The sequence below is a fragment of the Mastomys coucha genome, unplaced genomic scaffold, assembly GCF_008632895.1.
Source record: "Mastomys coucha isolate ucsf_1 unplaced genomic scaffold, UCSF_Mcou_1 pScaffold6, whole genome shotgun sequence".
Lineage (NCBI taxonomy): Eukaryota > Metazoa > Chordata > Mammalia > Rodentia > Muridae > Mastomys > Mastomys coucha.
Window position 1 is genome coordinate 43,861,449 of NW_022196912.1, and position 21,381 is coordinate 43,882,829.

Here is a 21,381-nt window from a genome sequence, read left to right on the forward strand (position 1 = left end):
TGGGAGAATTGGGTTCTGATGATGGCAAGTGACCCTGGTTTGTGTTGTTTATTTTCTTACGCTTGCCCTGTCCCCCTCTCCCCCATCTAGTTAACTCTAGTGCTACCTGCCCTTGCTATATCTGACTGGAGCCTGTCCTTCCTGTGATCCTGTTGGGTCAGAACTCCTCAGAGTCAAGCAGTCTCTGTGATCCTGTGATTCTGGGATCCTGGGATCCTGGGATCCTGGGCTTGTTAGGTTACCTGGAAGTGTGGCTTTCTCTGTGTGTTGTGGGACTGGCTGCAGAGCTTGTGCCCAAGGTCTGCTCAGAACACTAACCCAGACAGACCGGAAGGAACCGGAGTCACTGGGCTGGCAGAGTTCCTGTGTGCCTAGTCCCGCTGATCCCAGTTACCCCTGGTGTTGGGACAGATGTTGGTTCCTCCTCACCTTTAATCCAGGGTGTGTTAGAGTGCCTGGGAGTGGAACTTCCTCTGGGTGTTGTGGGACTGGCTGCGGAACATGCACCCAAGATCTGCTCTGGACCCCAGCCCAGACAGACCGGAAGGGAACCAAGTCACTGGGCTGTTGGAGTTCCTCGCCTCATCACTTTTTTAAAAAGTTAGTCAATATTCCTGTGCCACTGTGATGTCTATGAGTCCCAACAATGACCAGCATGACAAATTATGCCCAGTGATACAATACTGGCATTTTTATATTAAGGGGAAAAAATGCTTTTTAATTAGACTTAGGCCCACTCAACAGGAGAAAATTTATTCCTAGTATTGTAAACCTATCTAAATATCTATGATTAGTAACAAGTCCCTAGTGGAGTACTTACTATAACCATTTTCCTAAACAAGAATAATTTTTAACTGTATTCTAAGTACTTAACCCTATACCCACAAACCAATGTATTTCTCACACTTCATCAAAGAAGCATCTTTTTGCAACAGATGGATACCATTACAGAAATCCACAACCTGTCAAATACAGAGAGTAAGTGACTATGTGCTACCCACCCCTAATTCATACATCCACAACAACCCCCACATCTAAGGCTCAGGCAAAGTCAATCCTGGAACAGGGGCAGAGATAATGTAAGAAGAAGAAGGTAGTTCCTGAAAGATACTGTCTTCTATTTAGGACAGAGAAGTGATGCACGAAATCTCAACAATATGGTCACATAAAGAAGACCTGCATAATCATGATACAAGTTGATATACCAACATGGATGGGGGAAGTGTCTTTTCTCTAGATGAAAAGCTATTTGTGTGTGTGTGTGTGTGTGTGTGTGTGTGTGTGTGTATGTGCAACTTTGAGGTGGAATATGGAGCTATTACAGATGGATTTGGAGAGAGAAAGGGGTTAAGAATGGTATAAATACAGTATTCATGTATGAATTGTTAAATTAAATTTTAAAATAAAAATATGTAAACAAGGAAATGCCTAACAATTTGAACAAAATTTAATTTAAAAAAAAAAAAACTATTTTCCCTAATTCCACAAAGGTGATGATGCTACAGAAGGTGTTCATCCATGAACACTTTTTCTTGTTACCTCTACTTAGACTTCTGCTGACTGGATAACATGAACCTCTCACACCTCTGCAGGGGACTTAATATTCTCAGTTCCATCCTTCATTGCCCCTCAGTTATGCTCACATTGCTTATTGATTCAGGAATCTATTGTCCTTCCCTTAGTAAAATCAAGTCAATTATAAAATGGATTCAGGCATTTGTAGAGTATACGCACATCTGCCAGGCTTCAATAATCAGCACCATGCTCTAAACACCATGGGCCCCTAACTGATAAGTATAAGAGAGCACATGAAGAAAAAGAAATGCATTTCATTGAAGGAAAAAGTAGGAAAAAATTAGAACCTGCTGTCTACCATGACATTGATACAAGGCAACACCATGAACAAAGTCACATTTTTAGTCATAACTGCCCAAAATTTACTCTTGTTTGAGGAAAATTCTAAGATTTAATGTTCAGAGTTCATTACTGGAATACAGACAATCACTCCTACCTGTTACTTACAGATGTCAATAGATGAGAGAGAAGTTCACTTTCTAAAGTTCTAAGGACGAACTACTCATCATTGAAAGTGTGATGGCCAACATTCAGACCTCAGAACCAACACAAAACCTGAATGAGCATGGCATCCTTACCATCATGCTAGCACTTGGGAAGCAGACAAAGGACTCTGGACAAGATGACTAGCCAGATTACTGAAACCATGGAGTTCTGATTTTATTGATAGATTCTGCCTCTGTAAACAAAATGGAGTATGATCAAGAATTATCCTAACATCAACATCTGGCCTCCACACGCCTGCATACGCATACAAGTACACCACACACACACACACACACACACACACACACACTCATGTGCACACACACAATGTGCATGAAAACCCTCTGATTTATTCAGGTAACCAGTGATCTGAGAAGATGGTGAATTGTCATCTTCAAAGTCTGTCTTCCATCTCCTCTCCCATGGGAAGATTATCTAGACAGAGGTGAGGACTAAAGGCTGTCGATCATCTCACAGCTCAATTATGTTCTGCTGGTCATGTGGTTAATTTGATTGAGGTGTGTGTGTGTGTGTGTGTGTGTGTGTGTGTGTTGCTATTTTCTGTGGCATTCTTCCATCAATCTGTGGGTATCTGTGCTCAGGAACTTCTTAAAACACTAAGTAAACAGACAGGCTCTGCTGGTAGCAGCCTTGTGCTCCTCCAGAGGCATATAGCCTAGGAAATATTAACTCAGAACAAATAAGCCATAAACAATGTATGTGTTCTGAGATAGTAATTCATTTCTACAATGTGAAGTTAAATGCACCTTTAAATACAAGGTATGGCTGTGCCCTTACCCAATCTTCTCAACCTCATAAGTTACTGCCTAAGGTTCATATAGCTTCTCATTCCCAGCATCTGACAACTAGTGACATTTGTCCATATTTTTGCCTTGAATTTCCAGAAGGATGTTTCTGCCAAACATGAAATAATATCGATGCTCTTTTATTCCAATTCACCTCTCATTTATGGCATTGAGAATCTGAGGGAGCACATTTCATGTGTCTGTTTAACACTCAAGTATCACCTCATTCCCCTAAGCTGAGGTAATGACTATTTCCAAATGCAGGTGCAAGGAGCTACACTCTGTCCTCTGGTTTGTTTGTGCTGTGGTGTTGAAATTAAGATCTCCTCAAGAGAGATGTCTTTTAGATAGACGCTCCATTAGTGGCTTCATTAGTGGCCTCAGACTGTCTCATTCTCCTGCTGATGGTTGGTAGTTTTTCTTTCTTTGTTATTACTTCCCTTTAGGGAATGAAATGCCATTTTCAAGGAAATGGTTGAGGCTTGCCCTTCTGGGAAGGTGAGAAGAGAATTCTAATGGAGAACGTTTCTAAGGGAACTGTTCTGATTCCATGACGGAATTTGTGTAGCACACAGAGTCTCCCCCAGTCTCTGCTAGGCCACAGCCTCCAGGACTGTATTACAAAGCTGTAGAGTTCTTTTTGCTAAGCACAGAATTGAGCTATTTAGCCATTAGGGTTCATTTCTAACTTAGTTAAGGCTCTGATGAGACCCTCACACTGAGTAGAAAAGCCTTGGTTATAATGATATAGGTAGAGTTTATTTGTGCCTTGGAATAGTTCAGTGTTGGGCTGTGTATTACTAGGAGATAGAACCAGCTAGATCATTGTAACTGCACATTCACAAACACTAACTTTGCACATTCCTCTAGAATGTGCATGTCAGAATCGTGAGGATTTGTCTCTCCATTAGCATCTTCCTTCCATATAGCTCCCAAGAGGTCCTTCCTAGGTATTTTGCAAACACCATCATCAACTCAAGGAAAATACCATCAAGTTACTGAGGATGTAGTGAGCAGTACATAACAACATAGACCCTTGGTACAGCCTGTGACCCATTACTTCTGAACAGGGACTACAAGAAGAAGGAAGGCACTGGTGCCCACCTATGTGACAAATACCATCACTCCCCTGACTCCTTCTGACTACCGGTTAAGGTGAGATCGGAACAGCTGAGACATTGCTATCCCTTAAGTATTTTAAGAAAGAACTCAGCATCTAGATTCTAATTTTGGTGGGCCATTCATTCTAAACAGCTAAGTTTTTGCCACAACAAAATGTTTGAATCCTTCCTATATGTCTTTTGAGTACACATAGCTCAACTGACCATACATATATTCAAGATTTGGTCTACATGGATAGCCCTGATCTGGGCCCTTTCATACCAATTAACTGTCAAGATAATGTTTGCCCAGAGGCCAATCTGATGAGGTCATTTTCTCAACTGAACATTCCTCTTCCCAAATGACTCTGGCTTATGTGAAGTTGACATAAAACTAGCCAGCACAATGTTTCATTTTCTATCTTAATATTTATTATATAGGCAAAAGTTGAAGAATAGGGTTCAAAGGTAAGGAAAATGCAAGTGAAATGCAAAATAGTGGAATTCATGCTGCCAGGAAGGAGGAGTTGTGGGTGTTTATGGTGTACCTCTACTCAAATGGAAGAAGGAAGATATGTTTTATTTTATGACAGAAGAGAATGTTAGAAATTAACTCTAGTGGCTAAAAAGTTCACTTGTCTGCTTAGGAAGAATAATTGTGGGGATTTATACATGATTGGAGAGTGTAAAAGTTCAGTGAGACCCATGGCCTCAGAACAGATACTAGATCCTAGGTCCCAAGTTTTTGTGACAGAGGATTCCCAGTTTAGTTATTTTGTTTCATCTCCTGCTTTGTGGATATTGATGTGTTGGGGTCCAGGAGTCACCTCACAAACCACAGGACTGGTGGATCAGGGTGACAAACTAGACCTTGAGTCAAGATCATAGAGACCTTTTAAGCCTAAAATCCATAAACATCTGTGCCAAGTTATTTCACCAATAAGGATTTATGGATAGGGAACTTCCTTAGGAATATGTCTTTGTTGTACATTTATCTTCTTCTCATTGTTTGGGTTATTCAACTGTGGTAGGGTACTTGCCTATCCTAACACTCATGTCTTAACTTACCAACCAGGTTGTCACTTACCCATGTACATGTCTCTTTCTGTCAAGTAGGATGTTAATTCATAGGAAGGTCTTGAGAACTTAGAACTTTACTCAACTCTTATTCAAAATGAAAGGCCTATTTCAAATGGCTTCTTATATTGATACAGGTGTCTCTCTTATATTAGGGTCCATCCCAGGAGCAGCTTATAAGTGCAAAAATCATAAAAGTTCATACACAGGTGCAGGAAGTGCTTCTGGGCAAGTTGGTTGGGGTCCAAGTTTATTGTGGCTAACCATACAAAATGATTCTAACTGACCTCTATTGTGATTGATTTCTAAGAGCATCAAAGCACAAAACATAACAGAATATGCAATCAACTCAGGTATGAGAAAGTTTCCTTGTAACATTAATAACAGCTCTAACTGACTGTCTAGACAAGCAACAGTTTCCAAGCCTTAGCAAATGTATTCTCCTGAACTTTGTCAGTACAGAGACTGGCCTTAGCTTTATACTCTTTACATTCCATTAGCTCAGACCTGAAGCCCATGCTAATTGCATGAATGGTAAATCAATGAATAAATAGCTATGTCTTTACTGACCATTTATAAGAATTATTATTGTTGTTGTTATTTATTATTATTATCATCATTATTATTATTATTATTATTCACACTTCTAGATAAAAGCTATGGACACCAGCATACTCTCTGAGTACCATCACTGATATGAAAAGATGTTTGAACATTTTAAACAAATTTGAAAGGTAGCAGTTTCATCATTTTTAGTGTAACACACTGGTGGACAAGATACTTTCACATTGACAGCTCTGTTCATCTGCCCACCATATAACAAAAATAATGAGTTCATCAAAATCATTTCATCATCTTTATCAAAGAAGATCACAATATTTAAAAACATACAAAAATAAAAAAAGTGCCTACAAAAAGATGGTCTGCTGTCTTCTTTGATGTAAACCTCCAAATCTTCAAAGTTTTCAAAAATCCAGGATAGCACATATTTTCCCTCAAGTTACTCCAATATGAATGAGTTTCAGGGAAGACCCTTTTGGGAAGATCGATTATGTTTGTCTTTGTAAGCACCAGTTCTTGACCACAAAATATGTCTTTGCCAGTGGCTAATGAAGCTTTGGCTAACGTGGCTGCAATCGATTCCCTAGGTATCTCAGAACTGATGTCACCACTACTTAGAAGGGTAATTTTTGGAGCCATTTTAACCTCTTCATAAGCAATAGGAGTTCTTAAAAATAACTTTTATGCCAGAAGTTGAGTAACTTTTACAGCTTGTTTTTGTTTTTACCAGAACATGTAGAGAGAACTTAACGAGGCGCCATATGTCAAATCTGGAGTCAGATTAAAAACAAATAATTAAAATATATGCCTTTTCCATCAAAACAGATTGCGCTATGTTGGTGGAAGGAAGTGGAGCTGACATGTCATGTTTTGACAGGACTTTTTTTTTTTCCGAGAAAAAAAAAATGGTTACATTGTTAGAAGTATTGTACTTGAAAGCTGTGATGTTCCTTATGTGGAAGAAGAAATTAGAGAATTGAAACTTGAGTCATAAATAATCAAACTTGCCTGGTTGATTCACCTGCCATTGTAAAACTAAAGAAACACATATGGGACAAAGCCCATAAGACATTAGAACAGGTACATGGCATCAAGAAGAGTTGATGAGCATAAATGGCAGAAGTGGTGGTGGTGGTGGTAGTGATGTGTGTGTGTGTGTGTGTGTGTGTGTGTGTGTGTGTGTGTGTCTGTGTTTAATGCTTGTGTGTATTTTTACTATTAGTGTGTGTATCTGTACACGTGAATGCTCAGATGTATGTGTATGTTTGTTTATTCTTGTGTGTGTGTTTATATATATTAGTGTGTGTTTGTGTTTGTATATGCATCCTCAGAAGTATGGTGTATTCCTATTTATGTTCATGAGTACTTATGTGTATTAGTGTGTGTTTGTGCATCTGTGTGCGTCCTCTGGAGTATGTGTGTGTTTTTGTATGTTTGTGCATGCTCAGAAGTATGTTTTGTATGTGTGTTTATAACTATGTTCCTGTGTGTTTGTAATATTTGTGTGTGTTTGTGTATGTGCATGTACATTATCTGAAGCATGTGTGTGTTCATGTGTATTAGTGTGTGTTTCTATATGTGTGCACAGGCTCAGAAGTATGTGTGTGTTTGTACTTAATGCTCATGTGTGTTTATGTGTATTAGTGTGCATTTGGGTACATGTATGCACATACTCTGAAGTACATGTGTATTTGTGTTTGTTTTGTGAAGCCCTGTGTGTGTACATTTGTGTGTTCAACTAACGTCCTATCTCTTTCGGCATTCAGGTTAAATTTGACCATCCAACTAATTGTTCCTCACTGAGAACATCTCCCAGAGCTTTCTTTAATGAAAGACTGTACCTTCTTATTGACATTTTTAAGCATGGAAATTCAGCATTGTAGGAATGTACACAGTATGCAATAACTGAGAAATTCCATGCTGTGATTTCCAGCCGAACCTTCTGGCCCAGTTCTGGCTGAACCAATGTCTCCATACTGGAAGTCTATGAATATTGAGCCTTGACCTAAAGGAAAGATTCCATCCTCCACCAAGGCCTGAAGAGGAGCAGAAATCACAGCCAAGAAAGGTAAAACCCTAGTCTCACTAGTTGGACATCACACAAAAAGCCTCTCAGTCCCTCAGCAATGAACATGGTCAAAATAGCAATGGCTGGAGCTAGGGAGATGGGATGGCTCAGAGGCTAAGATACTTGTTACTCTTGGAGAGGACCCAGGTTCAGTTCCCAGGACCCATATTAGGTGGCTCGCTACTGCCCACAACCCCAACGAATCCAACTCCAAGTTCTACCTTCTGCAGGCACCTGAACATACATGGTGCATATATATGCATTTAGGAACATGCAAAAATAAAGTAATAATAAGTCTTTTAAAATATAACCAAATGATAGTTTCTGATAGGTAGGAGTCTTAGGGTACATAAGTCAGGAGAGGGACCATTTGACTTCTCACCCTAAGTGTTTGAAATCAGGCCTCTGATAACACACATAATGCTGGCTGAACACAGCAGCTTCTTAACTGTCACTGCCACCTCCATGTACAAAATGTCAAACTTTTCTGGACCTTTGGCAAGGTCTCTGATTCTATTGTGCACCTTGACAGTTAACTTGCTGTAGGAGATAGAAATGACATTCTGCCTTTAGTCTTTGGTGAGGATAACAGCATTCATTATCCAGTGTGTACCATTTGAACACTGATGCCCTCCAGATTTTGGTTTTTTTTTTTTCATGAATAAGGTCAAGAAAGTCAGTTTGTGATGAGAAAATGGTGACAGCTTGTTGAGTGTGAAAGTTGAGAAGTCAGTTGGCAATTTCAGATCTGCTGTTTAAAATTGTCTTACCTTTGACACATAGATAACTTTTATTTCTACTTCTCCTCACTAGATTCATGGATTTGGTCATGTTTACCTCACAGAGTTATTGAGATGGCACATGAAAGATAGCATACAGTGTGATGTTCCTTAAGTCCCAAGAAAACTTCAGTAGACCTCATGCAGGAATGGGAAAACTCAGCCAGGAAGTGAGAGTAAAGCCTGTGGTGACAGCCGTACATTTATAAGACAACTTAGAAGAAAGAATCATTAGGGCTTAAGAATGTCAGCAAACTGGTTTTAGCATTCTGGTGTCTGGTGAGGCAGAACACAGTGGCAAAAACATGAGAAAATTAGCCCACCCCTTAGCAACCAGAAAACAGACATGCCTTGGAAAAGGTGTCCAATGTCTCTTCCAAAGGCTTGCCTCCAATGACCTACTTCCTCTACATAGATTCCACATTATAAAACTTCCTGGCACTCTCATAAATAAATGCTATCTTAAATAATCAAGCCAGGGACTAGAGAGATTACTCAGTGATTAAGAGCACTGACTGCTCTTGCAGAGGTTCTGAGTTCAAATCCCAGCAACCACATGGTGGCTCACAACCATCTGCAAAGAGATCTGACACCCTCTTCTGGTGTGTCTGAAAACAGCTACAGCATATATATATATATATATATATATATATATATATATATATATATAATCAATCCCTTGACACATGAGTTCTGAGGGTTACCAAAACCATGTGAACCTTACCTCTAACTAAGGAGCTGTTGACAATTCATAGATTTTTTTTGTTTGAGTGCAGTAGAGGCAGTTCTCCTTATGGTTGAAGCCTCTGCTAGGTCAATCAGTGAAGAGCACACAATCAAGAGTATATGAGTAGCACAAGCTGGACTTCATGGGTTTGGAGAAAAGAAGAGTAGTGGAGTAGATTTGGAAGGGTGTATATCTGGAGGGTGTTGGGGAAGAGTGTGGTTATGATCAAAATACATTGTATGAAATTCTCAAAGAACTGATAAAAAAAATGGGTGGCAAAGGGAGATCCAAACCATAACCCTGGGCTGGTGTCCCCTGTCTTGTATGCACTGTGACATCTAGAAATGTGTTTGCCTTCTCTGTTCCTCAGTTTTTCCACCAGTCAGATGAAGTGCCAAATTCACAGTTAAAGACTTAGGTTAAGATCAGAAAAAGAAGCAATTGGCCCATGTTTCTTGTAGAGTTTAAAGGAAGCACATGAAGAGAATTAGGTTTGTGTAAAGCTTGCAAGAAGGAAGAAAGCTATCTAAGCATGGTATCTCAAAGACACTTCCCAGAGGGAACAGAGAGCAAATTTGCTCTTGAAGGAACAATGTAATGCTCTGTTGGATTGCAGTGGAATGCTGGAGGTGACCAGAAGTGTCTTTGACTTTTCCAAGACTCAGATGGTTTTCCAAAGCTAAATGGAACTCATCACACAGTTTTGAGCAAGTGAAAAACAAAATTTTACTTGGCATTTAAAGAGAATTACTGCAAGTATAAGTTGACAGTACAATGTACTGTTAGAGTAATTCAGCTGAGAAGAGCAGGTATGTCCAAACATGGGAGAGAAGGATAGAAACAACAGGCTCTGCTGAGAGATTCAGAGATACAGATATGCTCAGAGGGAGTCCGGGGAAGAAGAGTCAGGGGGCAGAGATCCATGGCCCAAACTACTGGAAGGATGAAGTCAACATGGGCCAGGTAGGGAAGTCTAGAATAGGCTAAATAAATAGAGATGATTTTTAACAAAGATTGACACCAAGGAAATAATAAAGACACTCACCTTATTATTCCACTGCTGAATGTGAGATGTGCTTGGTGACCCAGTAGAGATATAGAGCAGCCAGCAGCACCTGAATGTTGAATTAGAGAGGGAGGTCTTCACCTGTGGTTGGTTGAGATCTCAGGGTGGTTAGTATTTTTGCTGTAGTTTTGATGTGGGTAGGAAGCATGCCCAGAAGTCTCATTGCTGAAGGTTGCCTCTAGCTGGTGGTGCTATGAGAAGCAATGGTTCATGAGGAGTTTAGCTTTATTGATATATTTATAGGCTTTTAAGAGGAGAAGCTTGACTGGAAAAGTACCTGCTGGAGGGTGACCTCTGAAGGGCACATTGTGCTCCAGACAGCCCCCTCCTCTGCTTCCTACCTATTATGAGGTGAGGTGCTTTATCATCTGCTCCCATCCTTGACTCAGCATGCATGGGTCCAGATACTTCTGAAACCATGAGCAAAAATAAATCTTTCTTAATGTCCCATCTCAGTTAACCTATAATGATAAACACTCAGTGATGCAGCTACTTAAACCCAAAGAACTGGATGAGGTACTACTTGGTTGAACATAGATGTGCTGAGATAGTGCTGTAAACAAGAGCTATATCAAATAGTTTTCAACTTTATCACTAGCAAATCTTCAGGCAGCCTTGTAAAGCCATAGCTGCCAAGCACATGGAAGATGATCAAAATCTACATGAATAAATTGTGGCATGCTTTGAAGAAGCAGGGTGCATAACTGAGCCTCTATTATTACATATAGAGTAACAAATGTAGAGGTTTTCAAGAGGAAAATTCTACATAGTATTGTAAGTTTTCTCCTGGGGAATCATATTGCCCCCCACAAAGGGAAAGTTAGTCTTAGACAAGGAGCTTGTGTTTTGATACAATGGGAGAAATGTGTACTTTTCTGGCTCTCCTCCCAGTACATGGCAAGTGGACATGGCTACCTGCTATCTTGTGTGCCCTTCCACTGACTAACTTCAGGGCTACTTTTTGGAAGTTAGTTATTTTTCTCAGTTTTCTTGTTCTGAACCAAGAACAATAGCATTGCCTCCTAAAGCTGAGGAAAAGATAAAATGGAATAATTTCTCTGTGGCATACAGCACATAAAGCAGATGTTTAACATGTGTTCAGTCTGATGTCAATTTTAGCCACTGCTGGCAGTGATTGGTGTTACTAGGGGATGCTGATGGAACCAGACTCCTCCAGGCCCTAGTTGAAGCACTAGCCAGACAACTGAAGTCTTTCTAAGTACCATATAATATGCATTCTCTTAATTATAATCCTCTAATGACATGAATAGAAAAGAGATAATTACTTAACTCAGGTTGAACTTTCCATTTCATTCTCTCTCTCCTGTCCTGCTTTCCTGACTTTTGTTATTTTATCTTCATTAGCTGTTCAGTAATAAATAACCTCTGCACATCAGCAAAGATGAAGGTAGGCAGGCAGAGATATTGCTCTCACTATCCCAAAGTCATAAAAATCACATCAAATAAAAGAACTTGGTACAAACTGTTGCAGTAAACAAGACAGTGTTTCTCCTGTGTCTCTGAAAGGCAGTGTTCTTGAGTGTGGGTAGCAATTATGCCTCAAGACAGTCTTCTAATTGTAGTCTTCACACTAATTCTTAGATGATTTCCTCCAGGGTTTTTAGCCCCCTAGGTCACTGCTGTTGGTAGCATTATATGAGAATTATGGGGAGCTTATACAATTCTCTACCGATTGTCCAGACATCGGGTTGTCAGTAAGAATGGCAGAAAGTGTGTGGAGTATGGTGCCATCCCTGTATCTAGCCAGGCTCCTGATCGCTGATTAGAGCAGTAAGGGTGTTGAGCTACAGTGCCAGCATCCTGCAGTATCCTGCATGTGAAGTGCCACTGCACACACCGTGGGCAATATGCAAAAAGGGACAGGGGCCTCTTCTTCCTGTAAGCTTAATTATTTATATTATCTGTTATAGTTTGTGCAAAGCTATCATTGTCATAGCACTGACCAGAGATAAACTCAGGCACGGGGAGTCCTAGGCTTTGCTTTGCCAGTCTCCTAGTAAGGAAAATGGTTGACCTCACCATCCCTCAGATTCAAACCTCCTGAGCTTCTTGCCTAGAAAGAATCTTGAGGGAATTGCACCAGGTAAGATCAGCCATGGTCATCACAGCTTCTCCTGGTGAGAACATATAGCAGCTTCTCTTACCCTCCTGTCTTCCCAGCTTACTAGATCAACTCTTGCTCCAGGTGGATTTGTTCATTTTGCTCCCTTTTCAAAGAGAAATACATTCATGTGGTGGCAGACTAATTTTCCCAAATAGAGGAACTATCCTGTGTCCTCCAGAAGCTGGTTTGACTGAATCACAATGTCATTGTAGTTGGCAGAAGGACGGGGAGCATAATTACACCAAGGTCAAGTCCACCTGACTTACCCTCATTCTAACCAAAGATTAACCTGTTTGCATATCTCAGACTTTTGATATCTGTCACAACAGTAGACAGTTTCCTTCATGAGTCCCATACAGGAATCAAGAAAGTGAGGACTGCCACTGTGGACTCCTTGTTCCTCTATTACTTCAATTCTTGGGCTCTGTCATGTCTTGGCCTCTGGTCCCCTCTTGGCTCTGTCCATAGGACTGGACTCTCAAGTACATGCTATCAGTCTAACTCACAAGCCAAGTGCTGACTATTAAAGAGACATGCTTCCTGAAAGACTGTCAGTACATACTTCTCATGCACTAATTCAGAGAAACCTGTGCACAAACCTCAAGGTCACTCACTATTCTCATATTTTTCACGTTATTCTCACTTTACCCTTTGCCTAAACATAACCTCAGATGTGTGAGTTTATTCCTGCAAGGAAATCCTAATTATTCCTGATGGACATGACCTGTGTTAGCTGATTGTATGCTACTGCAAAGATTCATCCTCACAATGATTCTAACCCATACTCCTATTCCTCATTGTCTGATATACAGATGATGCCAACAGTTTATTGCCTAAGCTGCCTTACATATCAGTAGCCTCCCATGGCCACCATCAGGAGCTGCTGTGGTTACATTTGCCCACGTCTGAGACAAAAACTGGAGTGTTGATTCTAAACTGTAATTTTTAATATTTTATTCTTTGAGAATTTAATCAACATATACAATATATTTTGCTCATCTCTAGCCTCTGCCTCCCTTTCAACTCTTCCTAAAACCTCCCAACACATCTGTCTCCTAACTTCATTCATTTGTTAAAAATAACCTATTAGCCAAGCAGTGGTGGTGCATGCCTTTAATCCCAGCACTTGGGAGGCAGAGGCAGAAGGACTTCTGAGTTTGAGATCTACATAGTGAGTTCCAGGACAGCCAGAGCTATGCAGAGAAACCCTGCCTTACTTTTTTTTTTTTTTTTAGAGGGAGGCGGATTTTGAGACAGAGTTTCTCTGTATAGCCCTGTTTGTCCTGGAGTTCACTTTGTAGACCAGGCTGGCCTTGAACTCAGAAAACCGCCTGCCTCTGCCTCCCAAGGGCTGGGATTAAAGGCATGCACCACCACTGCCTGGCGAGAAACCCTGTCTTGAAAAAACAAAATAAAATAAAGTAAAATAACCTACTAAGTCCAATTAGTGTCCTTCCTGTGTGCACAGGTGCATGTCAACCTACTAGTAGCCACACTCCCAAAGAAGAATGATTATACCTCCCTAGTGGCTGCCACTCAGCCAGGGATAGGGTCTTGTGTGTCCTCTCCCTTCCATGCTAGAATGTTCACTGGTTTGTTTTAAGCAGGAAACTAACACTGTCTTCTATGCTTCTAATAGTATGATCCATTAAACCCCACTTAAACCATCCCACTGCTTTCCAAAGTTCCAAAATCTACATTCCTCCAAACAAAAGTATAGTCAGGTCTATCAAAGAAATGCCCCAGTTCCTGGTACGAACTTCTGTCTTAGAGTTTCATTGCTGTGAAGAGACACCATGACCAAGGCAACTCTTATAAAGTAAAAACATTTAATTGGGGCTGGCTTAGAGTTTCAGAGATTCAGTCCATTATCATCATGATGGGAAGTATGACAGCTTGCAAGCAAACATTTTGCTAGAAGTGCTGAGAGTTCTACATCTTGATCCAAATGCAGCCAGGAGGAGACTAATTCCACACTGGGTGGAACCTGAGCATAGCAGTCTTAAAGCCAACCCCTACAGGGACACATTTCCTCCAACAAGGTTACACCTATTCCAATAAGGCCACACCTCCTAATAGTGCCATTTCCAATGGACCAAGCATATTCAAACCACCACAACTCTTGAGTAGTTAATCCAATTGTGGACCTTAGCCAATTAATACGTTAGTATCTCCTAACAATTTGAAAATCATTGAGTTCATAATTGATCACTCCTTATTTGTACTTTCTGTAGTCAAACTTTCTATGTAACTTTCTTAAATCATAATTAATAGAATCTCCTCTGTATCTTTTCAGGAGCAAATTTGAATCCCTAATATGGCAAAGTTTTCTTTACTCCATTGGTCATTTTTTCTAAGGTATCTGCATCTGTATCAGCTGGCAAGATATTATTCATATAATGATAGATTTTAGATTGAGGAACCTGTTTACTAATTATTTTTAATGGCTGTTATATAAAATATTGGCAGACTGTTTAATGATAAGACTTTCTAATGACATTTCTTTATTGAACAACTATTATTAGAAGTAGGTACTAAGAAGGCAAACCTTTCCCTATCATGCTCATACAAAGAGATGGTGTAAAATCAGTATTTTAAATCAATTACTATAACAGGCCATGCTTTAGGTATCAAAGAAAGCAATGGGTTTCCAGGCTGGAAAAAAAAGCCCATTGGCTGAATCATTTTTCTTATGGATCTTAAATCTGTTAACATCCTCACTTTTCCAGATTACTTTTTAATAACAAATATAGAATTCCAAGAGATGGTGGACTCTTCTATATGTTGAGCCTCCAGCTTCTCTTGGACTAGCTGTTCTAGTGCCTGTAACTTTTCTTTATTTAAGGGCCATTGTACTTTCCAAACAGGAACATTAGTCAACCACCTTAGTGGCAGGGCAGTTGGTGTCCTATCAGCAGTGGCTACCCCATATAAAATTAAAGAGCCAACTTCTGCTCTTCCCTGCTTATGAACAACTTGGACATTCTGTTGCTTTTCTTGACAACACCTTTAAATATCCTTTTCAGAAGTATTTTCTTATTTTATGGGTTATTTCTGAGATTGAATAAATGTTAATGTGTGCCTTCCACTGTTGCAACAAATCACATCACCATAAATCCATGGCTATATTAGCTGCATATAGATTTAATTTTCTATTTGACTTTCTGGCCCTATAAACTTCAGACATCTTATACTTTATTTTACCTGGGATAATGTCTCAACCCCTAAAACAAATATTGACCTCCTAAAGAGATCAATCTGGAGGCCAAGGTTTAGGTGAAGTTATTGTTACATCTGCTCCTATATCTACCATACATTCCACTTCAATATTATTTATAAATAGCTTTAGTTTTAGACTCTAATTATGTATAGTAGTTTTTCAAAATTCTTATTTTCTGGTCTTTCCTGAGTTTTCTGTTTTCTCCACTGAAACTTATCTGACTTTGATATATGGGCTATCAGTAGTTGTATCCAGAGCAGTACTGTTTAATTGCTCTGCAGATGAGTTTCTCTGCTGCTGACCTAAATGGCTGATTTGAATTTGTTATAAGGGCCTATAAATGCCCCTCTAGGGCATTTCACCACAAAAGGTTACCTTGTTTGTCCTTGTTGATCTGCATTCATCAATCCAATGCTGGTCTTTAACACACATTCTGCATAAGGTTCAGGCTTTCTTTAGGAATTAGCTTAGTTCTGCCTAAAATCTCCTTTCAAATGATCTTTCTAACCACAACTAAAACATCTGACATTTTGATTTTTTCTTTCTTAAAACCATCAGAGATTACTTCTCCTATTAAGGTTGCATCATAAGTATGAGGTGCAATATCAGCTATATTTCTAATCCATTCATCTATTGGTACTGATATTGCCTTTAGAAGTCTAAGCACATTTTAGCATACAGAATTAGCATTTTCAAAAGCCAAAGATTTGATTAATATTTGCCTAGCTTCTGAATCTGATACTCTTTCTGTTTACAGCTAATGTCAGTCTTTGTAAAAAAAAAAAAAATGAAATCAGTGAATGCTTTCCTTGGACCTTGTATAGTCTTAATAAACAGTTCAAACCTTCTTCCTGTTTCTTCAACCTTGTCCCAAGCATACAACTGCCATGCAACATAATGCCAAAGTGGTATCATCATGTTTGACTTGCATTTGTATCACAGACCTTTACCTAAAAACTGATCTTGGGAAATATTGATACCTCTGCCCCTATTCCTCTGTTGCATCTTCTTTCATCCAGGATCACCATTGAAACTAAAGGCCACCTCTAATATTGGTTTTCTAGTCTTAGAGGTGGGTTTCCTTAATTTTGAATCCTCCAAGAATTTAACATCTGTTTCACAAATGGTAAATGCATACTACATGAAATTACAGCTTCTTCAAACTTTTTTAATCTAGCATTTCTATAGAATGCCATCCAGTTTCTTCATAACCTTGGGGATGCCTATTGTCTGCTGGTATTTTTCATATAGTAACCAGATAGGCTAAGGTTTCTAACAACTTTTCGCTGATGCCTTCTTTAATTTTATTATATAGTGGCACAATAGACTCTAGTCTTAATTTATCTATCTCTGTCTACGTATATTTCTCAATCTTATGTATGAGTCTTTCTCATTTTTCTTCTAAGATTTGTCTCTTATCAATCCACTTTACATATCTTTCATTTTTTTTTCTTTTTGCATCTCCAAAATCTCTTCCTTTAAGAAGGAACAGAATGACACTATGGCTATTAAGAATAAACTATCAAATACCAGTATGATAATAATCACAGTCAGTATTGTCTTAGTCTCAATTAGGTCATTTACCTTTTCATTTTCTGTCTCTATTTTTAAACCATTTAAGATAGCATTATGTAAAGTCCAAACACCCTGTGTAATTGTATTTTTCATCTTTATTCATCTTAGTTGTTTTAATTTTACTTAACTCTCTTTAAGGACTTAACATTATTATTTTCAAACTATTTATTTTATTTCTTTCTATGAATTTTTATTCCCACTTTCTTTTCTTTCTTTGGCACTTAAGCACAATTCCACCCATATTTGCTAGATCAGAGGTGTCTGGGCTTGGATTTCTTCTCCTTGCTGTTTCTGGTGCTTCTTTTCAGCTGCACTAGAGCCACTCCACTCAAAGAGAAGGAGTTTCCCATGCTGTAAACTGGTATGCATTTCAACAACTGTCCCAGATCCATATCTCACCTTAGGCTGGGCTGTTGCTTGTCGCATGCAAGTCAAGCCTCTCTACCTACCAAGTCTCTGCATAGCTGCAGGCTTTTCCCACAGGCACATTCTGGTTTCCCAAGATCTGAAAGCCTTGCTCAGAATGCTCCACTGTGCCTGGAAAATATCTAAAGCTTCAGTTTGTGGCAGGAGAATTTGTTGTTCAACAGAGGATATTCCACCCACCATACTAGGCCTCTTACATTTTCCCCACTTCCACAGTGTGCCTGCCTTAGAGACTGCATCCCTAGGAATATGTGTCAGTTTCCCACCTTCCCAACTCCTTTCGTGGCTTCTGTACCCAGCTTTCTGGTTGGGCTCCCATGTCCAGAACTTTTCTCTAATGCCTGAATCTAGTGTTCTAATCTTGGATCATGTGCCTTATATTGGTGTGCCATTTATAAAATTACTTTCATTGCCAGCTCCAGAATAACAACAGGGAGACTGATATTTATTTATAATTGCTCATACTTTATTTTATTTGTTCCCAACTAGCTCTTAAAAGTTATTAATCCGGGCAGTGGTGGCACACGCCTTTAATCGCAGCACTTGGGAGGCAGAGGCAAGTGGATTTCTGAGTTCGAGGCCAGCCTGGTCTACAGAGTGAGTTCCAGGACAGCCAGGGTGACACAGAGAAACCCTGTCTCGAAAAACCAAAAAAAAAAAAAAAAAGTTATTAATCCATCTATTCTATTCTGCCACATGACTCATTACCTTTCAGTCTTTAGTTGCAACACCTGCATCTTCCTCAGCACCTGGCTGGCAAATATTCACCTGGTTCTTTCCCAGAGGCACTATCTCTATTGGAAGCCCAACTTATCCTCTCCTCCTTTCTATAGGCCATCAGATTTTTATTAAGCCGATCAGAAGGTGAGAGGAGGAATGTTTACAAAAATACTCAGGGAGGAGATGATCCAATAAAAATAACGTCAGAGTCTGGTGTACACTCATCTCTCTGCACATAAATTAGCATTTGAATAATACAAAGACAATCTTTAGATAGTGCACAATAATATTATCTTATCCCAACAACTATGTGATCTGAACTTCACACTCAATGCCAGGGAATATAGTTCAGAGTTGGCATCTGGTTTAGGCTTGGAAAATAAAATCTCTGTGTATTTGGAATCAGGAGGAGAAAGTTGCAGTAAAACTATGTGAATTTTTCCACAACTGGATTACACCCATCTTAGAATGTATATGTATGAATGTATATATTATATATACATATAGTATATGTACATTATATATACATACATGTATATATATATACATGAGATATATGTATATATATATATAATGGATTGTGCCATATGTCCTCTATTTCTAACCCAGTTCTTCTTATATGTTACTAAATTTAAACAAACAAGCAAACAGGAAATCAATTTCAATCAACGCAGATTAGAGAATAGAGGTAGTACCTATCTCCTTTGTGAACTACATACCTTCTCACTCCATCTCCACTTTGAGACTGACAGTTTTACACTCAATCATTTACCGTGGAAGGACTTCACTGAATGCAGCATGCAGTCACATATGTTACATGCCTTCTTGATCATAGTTTCTATCCAGGCTCGCTGAATGCAGCATGCAATCATATGGGTTACATGCCTTCTGGATTGTACGTTGCTTAATCAAATCTTCAGGCAAATGGTTACATATAACAAAAGTACAGTAAACCTCAGATTCCCAGCATGCACTAACAAAACTATGGTCTGATTTCTAAGCAACAACAGTATCCACCCTCTTCCTTCTGCTACTCCAAAATATTTGCCAACAGGGTTCATTAGATGAAGGCACTTACCACCAAGCCTGATGCGCAGAGTTCAACTCCAAGCACTCATAGCTTAGAAGGAAAGAATTATCTCCTACAACTTGTCCAGTGACATCCACATATTTGTCATACCATGTATGTACACAAACATACACACACAAATAAATGAAATATCTTCTTAAATTAGCTAATTATCCACTCTCCATTGTATGATGCATTTAAAACAGTAAGACCCTGGTCTAACACAGAAATACAGGAGATGGGGTTTCCATGTGCAGCAAAGTGTCTCTATCAATACCCTGAGTCCAGGCTTCTTTGTCCTTTCTATCTGGCATCCAGCCTGACTTTCTTCCAAAAGGCTGTCAAATTCTTCATTATCTCCTGGTACAGTATGAAAAAAACACAAGTTAAAACATTTAAGAAAGGAATAAGAAGGACAAACATGAATTCAAGAAACAGGTCTGCTGATACAGTCCTCCTCAATGCCATCTCATACCCTTCCCTTAGTCCACTACTCAGTTTGCTTGGCAAAAATGGATTTTCCTGAGTATTTCTGCCTGCTGTGGGGCTTCAAAGAGTTTAAAGGCACATCAAAATAACCCAATTTTTAAAAGGGGGACAGAATTAAACTAAGAATCCTCAACCAAGGAATACCAATTGACTGAATAGTACCTAAAGAAGTGTTCAGCATTCTTAGTCATCAAGCAACTGCAAATCAAAACAACCCTGAGATTCCACCTCACACCAGTCAGAATGGTAAAGATCAAAAACTTAGGTAACAGCCAATGCAGGAGAGGATGTGGAGAAAGAGGAACACTCCTCCATTGCTGGTGGGATTGCAAGCTGGTACAACCATTCTGGAAATCAGTCTGGCAGTTCCTCAAAAAATTGGACATAGTACTATCTGAGGACCAGCAATAGCACTCCTGGGAATATACCAAGAATATGCTCCAACATATAACATGGACACATGCTCCACTATGTTCATAGCAGCCACATTTAGAATAGTCAGAAACTGGAAAGAACCTAAATGTCCCTCAACAGAGGAATGGAAACAAAAAATGTGGTACATTTATACAATGGAGTACTATTCAGCTATTAAAGGAAATTAATTCATGAAACTCTTAGGCAAATGAATGGAACTAGAAAATATCATCCTGAGTGAGGTAACCCAATCACAAAAGAACACACATGGTACACACTCACTGATAAGTGGATATTAGCCCAGAATACCCAAGATACAATTCACAAACCACATGAAACTCAAAAAGAAGGAAGACCAAAGTGTGGATACTTTGTACCTTCTTAAAAGGGGGAACAAAGTACTCATAGAAAGAGTTACAGAGACAAAGTGTGGAGCAGAGATTGAAGGAATGACCAACCAGACACTGCCTCACCTGGAGATCCATCCCATATGCAGTCACCAAACCCAGACACTATTGTGGATGTCAACAAGTGCCTGCTGACAGAAGCCTGTTATAGCTGTCTCCTGAGAAGCTCTACCAGTGCCTGACAAATACAGAGGTGGGTGCTCGCAGCCAACCATTGGACTGAGCACAGGGTCTCCAATGGAGGAACTAAAGAAAGGACCCGAGGAGCTGATGTGTTTTGCAGCTACATAGGAGGAACAACAGTATGAACTAACCAGTACCCCCAGAGCTCCCAGCAATTAAACTACCAACCAAAGAGTGCACATAATGGGACTCATGACTCCAGCTGCATATGTAGCAGAGGATTGCCTTGTCAGTCATCAATGGGAGGACAGGCCCTTGGTCCAGTGAAGGCTCTATGCTCCAGTGTAGGGAAATGCCAGGGCCAGGAAGTGGGAGTTGGTGAGTGGGTGAGCAGGGGGATGGGGAGGGCATAGAGGGTTATTGGAGGGGAACCAGGAAAGGGAAGAGATAACATTTGAAGTGTCATTAAAGAAAGTATCTAATAATAAAAAAGAAACATTATTTGTAAGTATCTGTGGTACTTTCTGTTCTTTCTGCATGAAAATTCTTTTTTAAAAAAGGCATATGA

At 39.5% G+C, this 21,381-nt stretch overlaps 1 long non-coding RNA gene across 1 annotated transcript; it reads left to right on the forward strand.

The window, feature by feature from the left end:
- The first annotated feature begins 3,509 nt into the window (after window positions 1–3,509).
- LOC116080677 lies at window positions 3,510–5,952 on the forward strand. The gene is made up of 2 exons (XR_004114533.1): window positions 3,510–4,022; window positions 5,695–5,952. It is a non-coding gene; the product is annotated as an uncharacterized LOC116080677 (long non-coding RNA).
- Window positions 5,953–21,381: the final 15,429 nt, after the last annotated feature.